The sequence below is a fragment of the Equus caballus genome, chromosome 21 (genome assembly GCF_041296265.1).
Source record: "Equus caballus isolate H_3958 breed thoroughbred chromosome 21, TB-T2T, whole genome shotgun sequence".
Taxonomy (NCBI): domain Eukaryota; kingdom Metazoa; phylum Chordata; class Mammalia; order Perissodactyla; family Equidae; genus Equus; species Equus caballus.
In genome coordinates this window covers 65,108,956-65,122,666 of record NC_091704.1, presented here as the reverse complement: position 1 = coordinate 65,122,666, position 13,711 = coordinate 65,108,956, and the positions used below count along the sequence as shown (strand labels likewise).

Genomic DNA, 13,711 nt, shown 5'->3' with positions numbered 1-13,711 from the left:
CTCAAAACAGGCAAAAATCCCTGCTCTCGTGAAGCTTACATTGAGGGGAGGACAGAAATTACACAAATGGTGAGGATGGTGGGAAAAGAGGGAGGTCAAAGTACTAAAACCTTAAGGGATTCCAGTGGTTGGAGGACAGGGAGATGAGCAGTTGAGGTAAGAGGGAACAGCCAGAGATGCAGGACTCATGCCAGGGAAATGAGGTGTCTTGAAACCAGATGGAGAAAGTCCTTGAAAGAGGCAGGAGAGATGGACTGAACAAATGCTGCTGACTGATTCTCCACCACTGGACTTAGCAACATGGCAGTGACTGGTGACTTCGACAAGGCAGTACTGATGGAATGTATGAGTGATCAAAGTGGGTTCAAGAGGAAATGGAAATACAGGATTTGAGGACAACAAATATAAGCAAGTGCTTTTAAGAAGTTTTTCTGTAAAGGGAAGGAGAGAAGTGGGTCATAGCTGGAGGCGAAATTAGAGTCAACAGGTCATTTTTTTAATGCTACATGTTTGCACTCCTACTGGAAAGATCCGACAGAGAGAAGAAAATAAAAACTGATGAAGCAGGAAAGAAAAGGAAGAATTCTTTAAGTACTATCTTTAAGTAGGAGAGAAAGAAAGTGATATTGGTGCCCAAGTTGGGGTGACAAGCCTTAACTAGAATTAGTCAGTGGCCACCAGATGGGACGTGTGATTGGCCAGCTCGGGCAGGTGCCTCACCTTCAAACTATCACTATAGCAACCAGGTGGCCTGCAATGAAAGGAGGAAGAAGAGTTGTCAAAAGGTATAACATGGCCTCCGAGCTGAGAAGGGCAGTTACTCCCACTCCAAAAATAGCTGAGCTATTGTAAACAACTTAGATGCATCCTCCTAATTCCTCAACGCAGCAAATGTAAGATCTCTTCACTATTCTTAGATACTGTTGTATGAAAATGTGGTGGTATTTACTTCCCAGAATCTTCTGACCATCTTTCCAACCTCTGCTTTTTCTGTTTGGTGTAACCAATAGTGGTTACTGTCCAAGCTTTAAGCAAAAGCAAATGAAGCAAAATGCCTGATCCTGTTGTGGCTTGGGAGGCTAAAAGAGACACAAACACCCATGAAAACCACATGAAAAGCTCCAGTGGATAAAACACGAACTGATTAGGTTTGAGGCCCTGCAACTATAGAAGCCTCTCCAATAGTCTGATCTGCAGACCACAATGCAGGAAAACCCCAAGTCCCATGAAATCCAAAAATCCAAACATGGGGTCTGGTTTATGCCCTGAGGAAAGTCCTGCCGAAAAAGATCTTACACACAGTTTAGTCAAGGGGGCAGTATCCATACACACACATGTAAATCTTCAAATCCAAGCAATTAACCCCACACACATCTGCCCCTCTAATGCACGTCTGAGAATGAACAGCACACGTACACCATCCCAGCCTGACTTAAACGCGAAACAAAGGAAAGAAAATGGATTCTGAACTTCACCCCACATCTGTGATTCACAAATATTTATAGTAGTCAGAAAGCCAGTAACCTTCAGGACAATAACAGCCTTGGCAGACACTCACCTAAACAAATGAGACAAAAGGCCAAAATCCCATACAGAAGAGAACAGAAGGAGAGAAAGCAAGGTTTCCCCAGCTCCATAATAGGAATTCCAATGCATTCTAAGGTGGATAATGGCAGCAGACAATTCTCCTGTCAGTGAACTTTGGTAATGCGGAGTGAAATGCATGTGACAAAACAGATCAGCTGTGCATGGCCCTTTCCAAATCACCTCACGGACATCTTCCATCAGGCTGACTAGACAATAGGACAGGAATACTAAAGAGTAGAGTCCCCAGCTTTGGCATTTCTGACATTATCAAGAATGACAGGCTAAATCTTTATCCCAGCATACAACCACTCAGCATGTTTAAGCAAGTGTTGTACCTTGTGTCAATAACATACCTAGAAATGCATTGCAACCATCACAAAATAAAATTCCCATGAACACAGCAGCACCAATTGAAATGCTGATAGCAACTCAGGAAGCACATTTTTTTTCCTATTTCATCGCTTTCTCTCCAGAAACTCAGGCTGGTTTCTCAATGCCTATTCCCAGTCTGAAATTATGTCCTCTCATTTTCCTTATTTTACAGCCAAGAAATCTAGAAATCCAAGAAAAGTCAAGACGGAGAGTTGAGTTGTGGTTTGATCTATCCAAAATCAGGTTAACCTCCATTTCAGAAAGAGAAACCTAGCTAATTCTCTCTCGGTTGGAATTTATAAACTATGAAACCATTATTGCTTGCACATGATAATTAATTAATTCAATTAATAGTTTAGGTGAGTGCTCAAAACTCAACAGGCGAGGACATCAACCAATATGTACATGATTCGACCAGCGTTGCCTTGATCTTCCCAACACATCACATAACATTTAAAGGAAACACCAAAAGTTAGGTACAGAAATGAGACAAGAGTGAAAGCACTGTGATAATGACTTAATAATATTCAACATAATGGATTAAGTTCTATTAAATAAAGTAGGACTGGAATCCAGGAATACGAGGTGTGTGCACACTCCGTTGTCATGATCATTTCAGCACTGTCTTCGATTTTTAACTGGAAATAATATATATATCCAGCAAAAAAGAAGCAGTACATTACATTATAGGGCCTGTAAATGATAGAATATTATGATGCATTAAAAGAGGTTTATTAACATTTTTCAATAATATATTATCATACTTGTATAATATAAAAAGTGTGTTATAAAAGGTGAAAAAGCAGTATGCAAAATTTTATGTCAAGTGTTATTTCAACTCTGTAAATTCCTTATCAAGAATATACTATAAAAGATTACATGAAATGACAGCAGTGGTCGTCTTTGGTGGAGGCATTATGGGTGGAATTTTTCCCCTTCTTTATATAATTTCCATAATGAGCACTCACTATTTTAATCCTTCTTTTTTCATTTTTTTAAGTTGCAAAAATACAATACTCCTGAAAATTTTAAACAGTGAATATATGGCCCATAAAGTGCAAACCATCCTCAACCCCAGAGATAATCTGTTTAGAATTTGGCATATATTGATATATGTTCTCGTAGACTTTGTAACATACATGTACTCGCGTGTAGAGATTGTGTGTGTGTGTGTGTTTTAAGATGAATGGGATTCTATTAAATGCATTATTCTTCAATCTGTTTTTCCAGTTAATATGGTACCATATATAGCTTTCCATTACTTTTATAACTCGAATTTTACTTTTCATATCATTACTACCAAAGTGAAGAACACTTTTCCATTACTTATAGAACAAGTATCTAGGAACTAGTGGCTCTTGAAAAAGGCATGTCTACAAAATTCTGCTACATCAGGCTCAAGGACTTGCTACAATTATTTATTTCTATGAATGAATGAATGACCAAAGGAAGGAATAGAGCAGTTCCCTGCTTAAATTTCTTAAAGAAACACAAATTAACCACTTTTCCTTTGCCCATCTTTTTAGATGATAAAAAGTGCAGTAGAGAGTCAAATAGGCCTTGAGGTGTTAGAACTATCCTTTTGTAAGAAAAAGTCAAAAAAAATTTTGTAAACCACCTCATTTGATGTATGTGGCAAAGGGTATGGTCATTTTATCCCATGATTTAAGTATGTCAATCTTGTTCAGACTTGACTCTTGTAAACATCTGATTCTGCTCATACTAGAAGAGGAAGATTTGAGACCAGAACACTTTTGTGCAGTCTAATTAGCAGACAACCCAAGACAATTGCATGCGTACCCTAATATGTATAAGTGGCAGTATATACAAGGGTGCAAAATAAAAATGTCACATTTAGAAACTATACGGAGACCAAAATAGGAAATGCTATCAGAACTTATTTCATCATGAGCTATACATTATAGATTAACAAAATACACTGAAAGAACAAAGCTTATCAGGCTCTACTTTGAGCAAAGCTGTAGACTAGGTGCTGAGACTTAGACTAATGCACTTGGTGCACACAGATGGCGTCAAGCATTAGAACAACACATGCACTTACTCTAGGAGTAGGTTTTTGCATTTACAGCAGATTTCATTAAAAGTGGCTTATGATTAAATTCTGAGCATCCAAGCTAAATTTTGTAAAGGGACTCATACCTACTGGCCACTAAAACACTCTCACTCTCTACCCTGTGAAATTTCCGAGCCTTGCAAGAATGATGTAGATCAGGGCTCAGGAAACTATAGCGTTTGGGCCAAATCCAGCTCAGCTTGCCACTCGTCTTTGTAAATAAAGTTTTACTGGAACACAGTCAAGTTTGCTCACATCCATATTGTCTGTGGCTGAGTTAGTGCTACAAGACAGAGTTGAGTTATTATACAGAGACTCCATGGCCAGCAAATCCTAAAATATTTACTACCTTACCCTTTTCAGAAAAAATTTGCTATCTCCTGACTTAAATTGCAGTCTGAAAAACTGATTGCTTTTTTTTTGGTGAGGAAGGCTCGTCCTGAGCTAACATCTGTGCCAATCTTCCTCTATATTGTATGTGGGATGCCACCACAGCAAGGCTTGATGAGCAGTGTTTAGGTCTGCACCCAGGATCCAAACTGGCGAACCCTCAGCCACCAAAGCAGAACACACGAAATTAACCACTATGCCACTGGGCTGGCCAAAAAAATGGATTTCTTAATATTTATTGTGAGCTTTCCTTTAAGGACCTGAGTATTTCCAGTAAGGAAAAGGAAAGTATGTCTATGCTTATACTCAGAAGGCCTTCCTGGTGCTGAGAAGCAGTATTGTGTAGAGTTAAGAACATGGGTGCAAACCCCAGCTCTGCCTCTGACTTTTGAGATCTGGGGCAGATTATGAAACCTCTCTGTGCCTCAGTTTCTGAAAGCTTGGTCATTCACTGCCATTTTTAACAGCAGAAATAAGCGATGCTTACAAGCTATTGTAGTATCTCAATCTATAAAATCACTGGTTCCTTCACTTCTCCTTTAGGTGTCGGACTTACCAAGGAGGGAAGGGCTGCAGCGTGTCCTCGATCATGTATCACACTGAGAGTCCACGGGCACCTGGGCAGTCAAGCCCAACTCTCACACACCAGCGCCTCAAAAAAAGAAAAGAAAAAAACAAAGACCTATTAACCCATCTTAAAAGAGGTAGTAGTCATTGTTTATCGATTCTAGAAAGTCTTACTAATGGCCTGCACAACCAACGCAAGCTGCTTCAGCAATCTAAGGCTTAAAGCAGGGTGACCCAGGACAGCTTGGAAGTCATAAACGCAATAGCCATAGCTTAGCATCCTGTGCACCAATGAATTTCTTTCTTCAGAAAAGAAGAAACAAAAATTCAAATGCTTTTAACATATGAAAACAAAGCTCATGAAACAACGAAAAGGACCATCATTTCAAACCCATTTGAATTACTTTGAGCAGCTTGAACATCAATTGCAGATGGGTTGTGTGACTTTACCCACTTCGTGATGGCTCTTTCAATTCCATTTTTATGAATATATAGTATCTTAAGTATTGCATTTCAAAAATAGGACATAAAGGAAGAAGATGTAAAATAAACTACAGCAGAAATTTGAGTTTGTATTTTTATTTACACATAAATTGATTGGGGACACAATATGAGACTGTATACGAAAAAGAACCGTAAACTGTGAACACAACTCACTTTACTAAAACCAAGTAAAGCTGTCCAATCTCCTCATTCAACTTAACATATAAATGTCCTAAAAGCTTGATATTGTAATATGATCAGAAGACTACAGCAAAAGCCAGCCTCCCTGAAACCAAGTATGACAGAAATTGAAGAAATGCATTACTTTCCATTTCTTATTCATAAAAGAAATACATCCAGTGCTAGTCACGGATGCCTGTTACTTCCAACACTGCCCTTCTGGGATCACGCTTTCTCTGTTGTCCTAGCTGATGTAGTTTCTTTTTGTTTTTTTTAAAGATTGGCACCTGGGCTAACAACTGTTGCCAATCTTTTTTTTTTCCTGCTTTATCTCCCCAACCCACCCCCTGTACATAGTTGTATATCTTAGTTGCAGGTCCTTCTAGTTGTGGGATGTGGGATGCCTCCTCAACGTGGCCTGACAAGCGGTGCCATGTCCACGCCCAGGATCCGAACCCTGGGCCGCCGCAGCGGAGCGCGCGAACTTAACCACTGGGCCACGGAGCCGGCCCCGCTGATGTAGTTTCTTGCTACTCTGCAAACTCGGCACCTTCTGGCTGCCGTCAACCTGGAACACACTGACGTTGCCTATCCCAACACATACACTTGGGTAGTAGATGAGAATGATGATGAGAAAAGGGGGAGTAGAAGTTCCCGGAATATTCTGGCTATTCCTCTGTGCGATGATTCCCACACTGTCTACTTCAGTAATTATCTAAAGGCCGTGTGCCTGGAGAAAATAAACTGAACTACAACATCTGGAAATTTGTAAAATTTTATATCTGCTGAAATGCTGTTTGGAAGTCCTGAGGTTCAGAGGCCGGAGGGCAGTGCCTAGGTGACATTGCCTCTCCATCCCCCTTTGGTGAGTTCATTAGAAGCCAGGGGGGTGATCTAAAGCAACACATTCAGAACTGCCTGCGAAGGCACCCGCAGCCCAGGTGCGCTCACACGCTGCCACACAGATGCCGCTGTGGTCCCAGCTGAGTCTTTGAAAGTTCCTGACATCATCCTCTGGAAAGGAGGAGGTGCAGATGCAAATCCTTGAGGCCAAAAGAGGAGTAAGGGAGCTCTCCCCAAGGTAAGAAGGCATACTCAGTCCAGCAAAATTCCTAGGAGCGGCCAATTCCTTTCTCACAACACCAAAAATATCTCCTTTGGGTGTGGCAACAAATATGCTAGTTGGGACTTCTTTATTAAACAGCACGTTTGAATGCACCAACTTCCTCTCTTGAGCCCTAAAACCTGCTTTACAATTAGTACTAAAATGTCATTGTATTTGTTTATCTCTTACCAAAATTTGAGTAACAAAGTTAGACAGATCCACTGGTTACTGCCATGAATATCTGGCAATTTCTATAGGTTCCCCGGTGTCAGAATTAAACTAAAAACAGGGCTGATGGTGGCTCTGGAGGCCAGCTCTCCTACGCTCCCTCAGTGAGGTCATAAATTAGCTGATGTGGCTCCTCAGCCAGGACATCCATGAGTCACGCCTGCAGAGGACGGCCATCCTCTTAAACGGCAAAAAAGACAGAGGTCAAAAAGGACACTGTAAGAATTCAGAATCATTGACACCAAATAGTACAGGAAAAGAACATCCCTGCTGAATTTGGGCAGGGCCAGCCACAGCCTGGACAGCCAGACACTCCACAGCCAACCTCCAGACTTCAAAACCGAGCCCCTTCTTCATGAAAAGGCAACACTCAAGTGACAGAACGCCCAACACAGAGTTCATGTGGCTTGGGGGACAACACAACTCTCTTTAGAATCTGAAGTCACAACTGGAAACCAGTTCCAGGAGCAGGATTCGGGGGCACACACCCTGAAAGGGTTTTACTAGGCCTGTGTTTATATCAACAGTGAAAAAGACATTTTACTGTCCTGGTGTGTGACGGCCAAGCTAACAGCAGCAGGACCCTTCTGCTCTGGAGGGTCAACCCTTACCTGGGTAGGCGTCCCACCCTCTCAAGGAATTTATACCACTGAACACGACACCCACATGTGCTGAGCAGTGCAGGCTCTTGAGCAGAAACCACAGCAACGAAGCAGTGACCTTGAATGGGAGCTGAGCTCAAGTCACAGACAATGGCCCCTTCACGTCTGGAGGCTGAGCTCTCCCATCCTCCCCCACTGAGGTCCTAAATTAGCTGATTTATAAACCATAAATCACTGCCATATTTTCTAGAAAACTGAGAAGAAAGTCAAAAGGTAAAGAAACTCCAAAGCCCCAGAGGGTCACGTCAGACTGGAGGTCGGCATATTTTAAAGCGGATATTTAACTACCCGTTAAATATTAACATACAAGCGTTCCCATTTCAATCAATTCTGTATTACCTTTATTCTTGTCTTTTAGCTTAGTATCAACCTTATAAGAAACCATCTCCTAAGTCTTCTGCATCACGATTGTCATTTAGAGCCTTGCCTTGGAAAAACCCGCTACTATGCACACAGTTGTACACAACTATTCCTGCAACACTGTGATTTTCAAACAATAAACCTTTCTGAGAGGTTGTACCCTGTAGCCACCTTCACAGGCTCTTCAAATTGTCTCTAAACTGAAATGCATACATCAAATTGAAACATCAATTATAACTCACTAAGTGCCCATCGACACATGGCCTTCTGCTAAAATACGCAATCTTCCCCAGGCCCATCCTATTCACAATGAGGAAAAATGTGGATTTAAACAATTCTCCTAGAAACCAAAGGTCAGCTGAGTGTTGGCCTTTATCCTAGAGATACATGAGAGAAATTAAAATTTCAGGCCAGTCTTAAGAGCTCAATTCAGAAATCGCAACACAGTAAAATCAGAGGAAATAAAACGAAAATGGACGAGACCACCTGGCATCATAAAGACATTTAGTGGAGGGATGAAAAGAAACCCCATCAGGTGCAGGCTCAGGAATCCTCTGAGCTACTTGGACAGGGTTTCACAACTTGCAAGAATTTTACCAGTGGCCGTGGCGCTTAATTGAAAGACATCTCATCATCTGTCAATCCGTCAGTTAACCATCATGCACAGCGCCCCCCATGGCCATGTGTGGTAGGTGGTTAGAAGACGAAGCAAAAACCAATTATGCTCTTAGGAGTTCATACATGATACTGTGATTTGTCTGCTATACAATTCAGTAAATACTATGAAATTGGAGAAAAAGGAGGTTACTTCCAGGCAGAAGAGTTAGGGAAAGCTTCCAGGAAGAATAAGAAATGTGATCTGGGCTTTGAGAGGTGGGTAGGATATTAAAGGAGATGACGAAGTGTATTTGAGTGGGGTGCATTGCTGGTGAAGCAAATAGTACGTCAGGCAGGAATACCTGCGAATCCTCAGATGGAATGAAGAGCCATTTTGGCCCGAGCCATGCTGAATTGGAGCATGGCTGTCTGATACCACCTTGGCGTAGGGTAAATTGATGGAAACCCCAACTGTAGGACCACCTGAGATAGGAGTTTGCAGGAGTGCAGACTGAACTGGCGACATGTGCAGCAAAGCAAGTCTGCTCAGGCAGAAAATCAGGACTGAAGGGCAGCGAGGACCACAGGTGAAAAGCTGACCTCAGGTTCAAGTTAGTGAAAGAAAACAAGGAAGCAAATGGGAGAAACGGTTCCAAGTGGGAGGCTAAGGAGCAGCGAGGGCGGCATCAGGAGTACCTGGACCAGCAGAAGGCGGGGCAAGGTTGTTCATCCCCAAGGCCACTCCCACACATGGCCATGTGGGAGGAAGGCTCAGAGGAGCCACTCCAGGGAGCTGGAAAAGCAGACAATCAGGGAACGTAAACATGAGAAAGTGATGAGACTTCATCCAAAGGAAGGGGAAGTCACTGGAGGCTCACTGGAATGCCAGGGTGGGAGTGGTGTTTAGGACGATCAATATGGCAGGTCTGCAGAGGACAGACAAGAAGGGGAGAAACCACGGGCAAGAAGCTGCACAGGAGAACTTTAGACTTTAAAATAGTTTTTTAAAAAAGACTATAAATCATAGCCCATTTATGCAAAACGTTAGTTGTCTAGAAACTAAATGAGGAATGAATGTCTTTGAATATAAAACAAGACTGGAAACAGAGAATCAGAATTTTCTTACTTGGAATTTAAATATAAAATGAGTAAAGGATATTACTGTTGTTAGCTCATTAGTCCAATGCCCTTGGTTTGGTTGACAGGAACTGTCTGGAGAATCTACCACTCAGAGGTGACAGGGGATGGAAGACATCCAGTCACTCTCTCTGTGCACAATGCTCTCCTTTCTAACACTGTCCCTCACTTTGCTCTTCCTGTACGAAGTCACCTGACAGTCTCTGCCATTCCCTTCAAACAGCTGTGTCCCACTGGACAGTGCCTGGAGAAATCAATGGGGACATTCAGGGTAAAGAAAGATGCTGCCTGAAAGCAAGGCAGGCTCCTATAGGCTGGGGGGGTCCTCTGAAACCCCAACCATTCATAAAAGAAAAGGAAGTGGCTGCACCAGGAACAGAGAAAGAGGCATCAATGCAAAAGTGGCAGAGAGGAGAGGGGCTGAGGCAAAGAAGCACACATGAGAAAAGGAGGGAGGGGAGAGAAACACACAGAAGCAGCTGCAGAGACACGTGGGTGCTCCGAACAGGTGCAGACTTTCGAGGACATAAACACAACTGCAGGCAGGCTGGGATCTGCGAGAGGGAGGAGGGCAGAGCCTCTGCTCCTAGTGCTGCCACATTCCTGAGCGCAAATTCTAGCATCAAGAAAACATGTGGAAGATAAACAAACAAACACATGGATATGAAGAAAAGATTAGTTGTTACCAGAGGTGAAGGGGGTGGGGGGAGGGCAAAGGGGTAAAGGGGTACACGTGTATGGTGATGCGTGGAAACTAGACTTTCGGTGGTGAACATGCAATCTATACAGAAGTTGAAATATAGTGACATGCACCTGAAATTTATGTAATATTATAAACCAATGACCTCAAGTAAAATAAAAAGAAAACAATGTGAAGAGGAAAAGCCAAAATGGGCATAAAGCTTGAGGTGCTGAAGAAAGTATGTGATGAAAGCGGCAGGCTGGACAGAGCCATCCTGAGTGTGCGCTGAGGAGCAGTCACCTGTCCCTCGGCTCTGGGCTGATGACACCGGCTGGCGTTAGAGGCTGGCCCATGGAGCAGGTTCACTTTGATCTCCCCAAATACAAGACTGCGACGGCTTTACATTCAAGATGGGGTCAGAATTCAAATTTAAAAACTTATTAGAGTTTTATTTTTCTTTAAACATAGGTCTGTTGATTTGTTCAATACTGCCATTTAAACTTGGAATATTATTTGACATTATGATGCCTAAATACTGGAAAGCAGCATTAGAAAGGGATGTGATGTAGTGCCCAAGTCACAGGATTTTTGCAAGGTGTTCCTTCGCCTCTAGGTTTGCTGCACTGGCCAGCACATGACATCCGTGCTGCACCCAGTCAAACTCTGCATCTGCAAACAGTGTCTGAACCAAGCCATGTTTCCATAGGGACAGCATCAATAGCTGTGGCTTTAGAAGGTTAGAGATCTTACACAAAAATGTGTGATACAACAAATGTACAGGGAGAAAAAAAGCACATCTAAAATCAGATCCTGAGAGTTGTGACTATACAACAATATTGAACCCGGAAAAGCACATAAATGTTTTGCCTTACTTTTCACATGAGCATACATGGCTAATCGGAGACTTTCTGCCACATCGCAGTTGAGTACAGAATGTATGGAAGGATGACATGCAGGACGCCATAGCTGCGTGGAAGGACTCTGTCCTCAAGGAATTCACCCTTGGGAATAGCTTTCCCCAAATCAGAAATGATCTCTTTAGTTAACTAGCTGATTATTTTCTGTACAAATAATGCCAAATATTGATCAAGACCAATCAATAATCTCTTTCATAATTATTCCATGTACATTTTCAAAAGACAAGTGCCAGATGTCATAATTTCCCTCCTTTAAATCTCTGGCTATCTCAGGAACACCTGGAGACCAGCCGCACCGATGGCTGAGGCTTCACGAACAGCGTGTCCTCCCCTGGGGACACATGGCCTCAGGTTTGAGTCAATTAACGATGTGATCATCTGGCTCTGAGACCAGCAGAGGCAAATCTTGCCTCCATGAACAGAAGAGCAGACACTTCTGAAAGTTGCATCAGAAGAGTAAGATGCACAAGGAAGAGAAATACACTTCCTACTTGGAGCCTTCACACCAGATCCACCCCAAGACTCCTCTCTCCATCAGATAGTAGTCGCTGTGAAATGTGATGGTTTAGAAATATTAAACACAGCTGAGACGTCCAGAAAAGGGAAGGCGGAAACTGGGGATTTCTTTTCTCAAAGCGTTAACTAATCCAAACAACATCTGGGAAGAAAGAAAGCCAATAGTTTCCCATTTAGTCTTCGTGCAGATTAGCCTGGTAGAAAATGATAACCCTGGAACTGATATATGGCCTCGGTAACTGGAATAAAACTGGAGCAAAATGCTTCCTATTCCTTTACTCCCACATGAGACAATGAGACATGTTCTGGGCTGCTAAGAGGCATGGGAGCCGAGGGAAAGAAGGGGGACAAAAATGACTTCCTCGTTAAACCAAACAAGTTGCCAAAAACCAAGCAACTGTCAAAATGAACAATTTCTAAAATCTGCTCTCTAAGGATACCAATGTCTCCAAATAGTGACTACTTTCTTATTTCTGCCACCATGTGCCAAATTTTCAAAGGGCAGCCTCGCTTTTCATGTAGGCAATTTTGAAGTGCTTGCACAAGTGGTTAATTTGCATGGGCAATTGGCCTCTCAGCTTTCATTTTGACAGCTAAATTGATCCATCCTTTCTAGACGACAATCTCAGGACCCAGAAAGAGAAGGGCATCTCAGCCTTTTTGAAAAAGGTGGTCTCTCAATTCCTACTTATTCAGAACAACACATCCAACAAGACTTCCCCTGTACGCAGTAGCCTGCCTACACAAAAGAGATTCAAGACTCAACTCTAAATCTAAATTCAAGATTTAATACTAAGATCAAGATTCAACTCTAAAAAAAACTATTTAACCACTATTGTTACTTAACTTCTGTTAAAGCCAACAGGAAGGGCTTGGGTTCTTCTATCAGCCCTCAGGTCATCACACAGGAAGAGGGAAATCACTGCCACAGATTAAACCCACAGCTGGCACCAAAACGTCCCCAGAACCAAGCTGAACTGAGGCCCGCAAAGGTCTGCAGCAAGAGCATGAAAGAGAAAAGGGGCTTATTTATCGCTGGAAAGACGGCTGACTGGGAAATTCACAATGAACTGTTAGTGAAATGGCAGTGGGTTAAATCACTCAGAAAACTATTTTCCCAAAAACAGAACAGACAGCAGTTTTTTAGAAGTTCCTAGCTACAAAGGAAGCTCTCTCTCTAACCCAGTAGAGAGAAGTGAAAAGACCCTTTCCTTTAACGCAGTAAGGGCAGTCAGATTACTACAAACCCACTCAGGCCATCCAATATGCACGCTGGGCTGTGTCAATTTTGGATTTTCCATGACTTCATTTATTTTCGGTGCCCAGACTTCAATGCTGCTGTTTCACATGGTATACAGTGATCTGGGCCAAGCAAATTGTGTTTTGACTTAGAAGTCAAACTATAGTGTTGTGTTTTGGCTTAAACCCAGCAATTACTCTGAAGTCATTTTAGAGCATTCATCTCTCCAAAGACATGAAGAATAAAACACTTTTAAATTCTGCTCGAATCAGTCCCAATGACCTGTTGGGTCCTCCATTGCCAAAGGTGGGCACCAAGGCCTGAAGAAGAAAAACGCATCTCATTTTCCCATTAAGGCATGTGGCCAAGTTGCTCTGGGATGGGAGTCATTCCACCTAAGCATTTGCTTCATGTTTTTGAGACTACAGAAGGCTTAACACTATCCGAATCCCTGGGTGTGTTACATCACCAAAAATTGAATTCTGTTCCATTTGTCATCCTTTCAACATAAATTAGTGATAAAAATAAGAAATAGGCTACTACGCATTGAACCAGATGGTGTCTTACCTTCCTATGAACACTGCTGTGTTTAGAGTGTTTACACATACGGGGGA

The 13,711-nt window shown here is 42.3% G+C and overlaps 1 protein-coding gene across 2 annotated transcripts in view; it reads right to left on the bottom strand.

Moving 5' to 3' along the window:
• The window catches only part of SEMA5A (semaphorin 5A), a 460,360-nt gene that overhangs the window by 340,583 nt on the left and 106,066 nt on the right, over positions 1 to 13,711 (bottom strand). For both annotated transcript variants that reach the window (XM_070246052.1, XM_023625852.2), the window contains exon 2: positions 4,980 to 5,075. The gene's annotated coding sequence lies outside the window, so the exon portion shown is untranslated. The remainder of the gene's footprint in view (positions 1 to 4,979; positions 5,076 to 13,711) is intronic.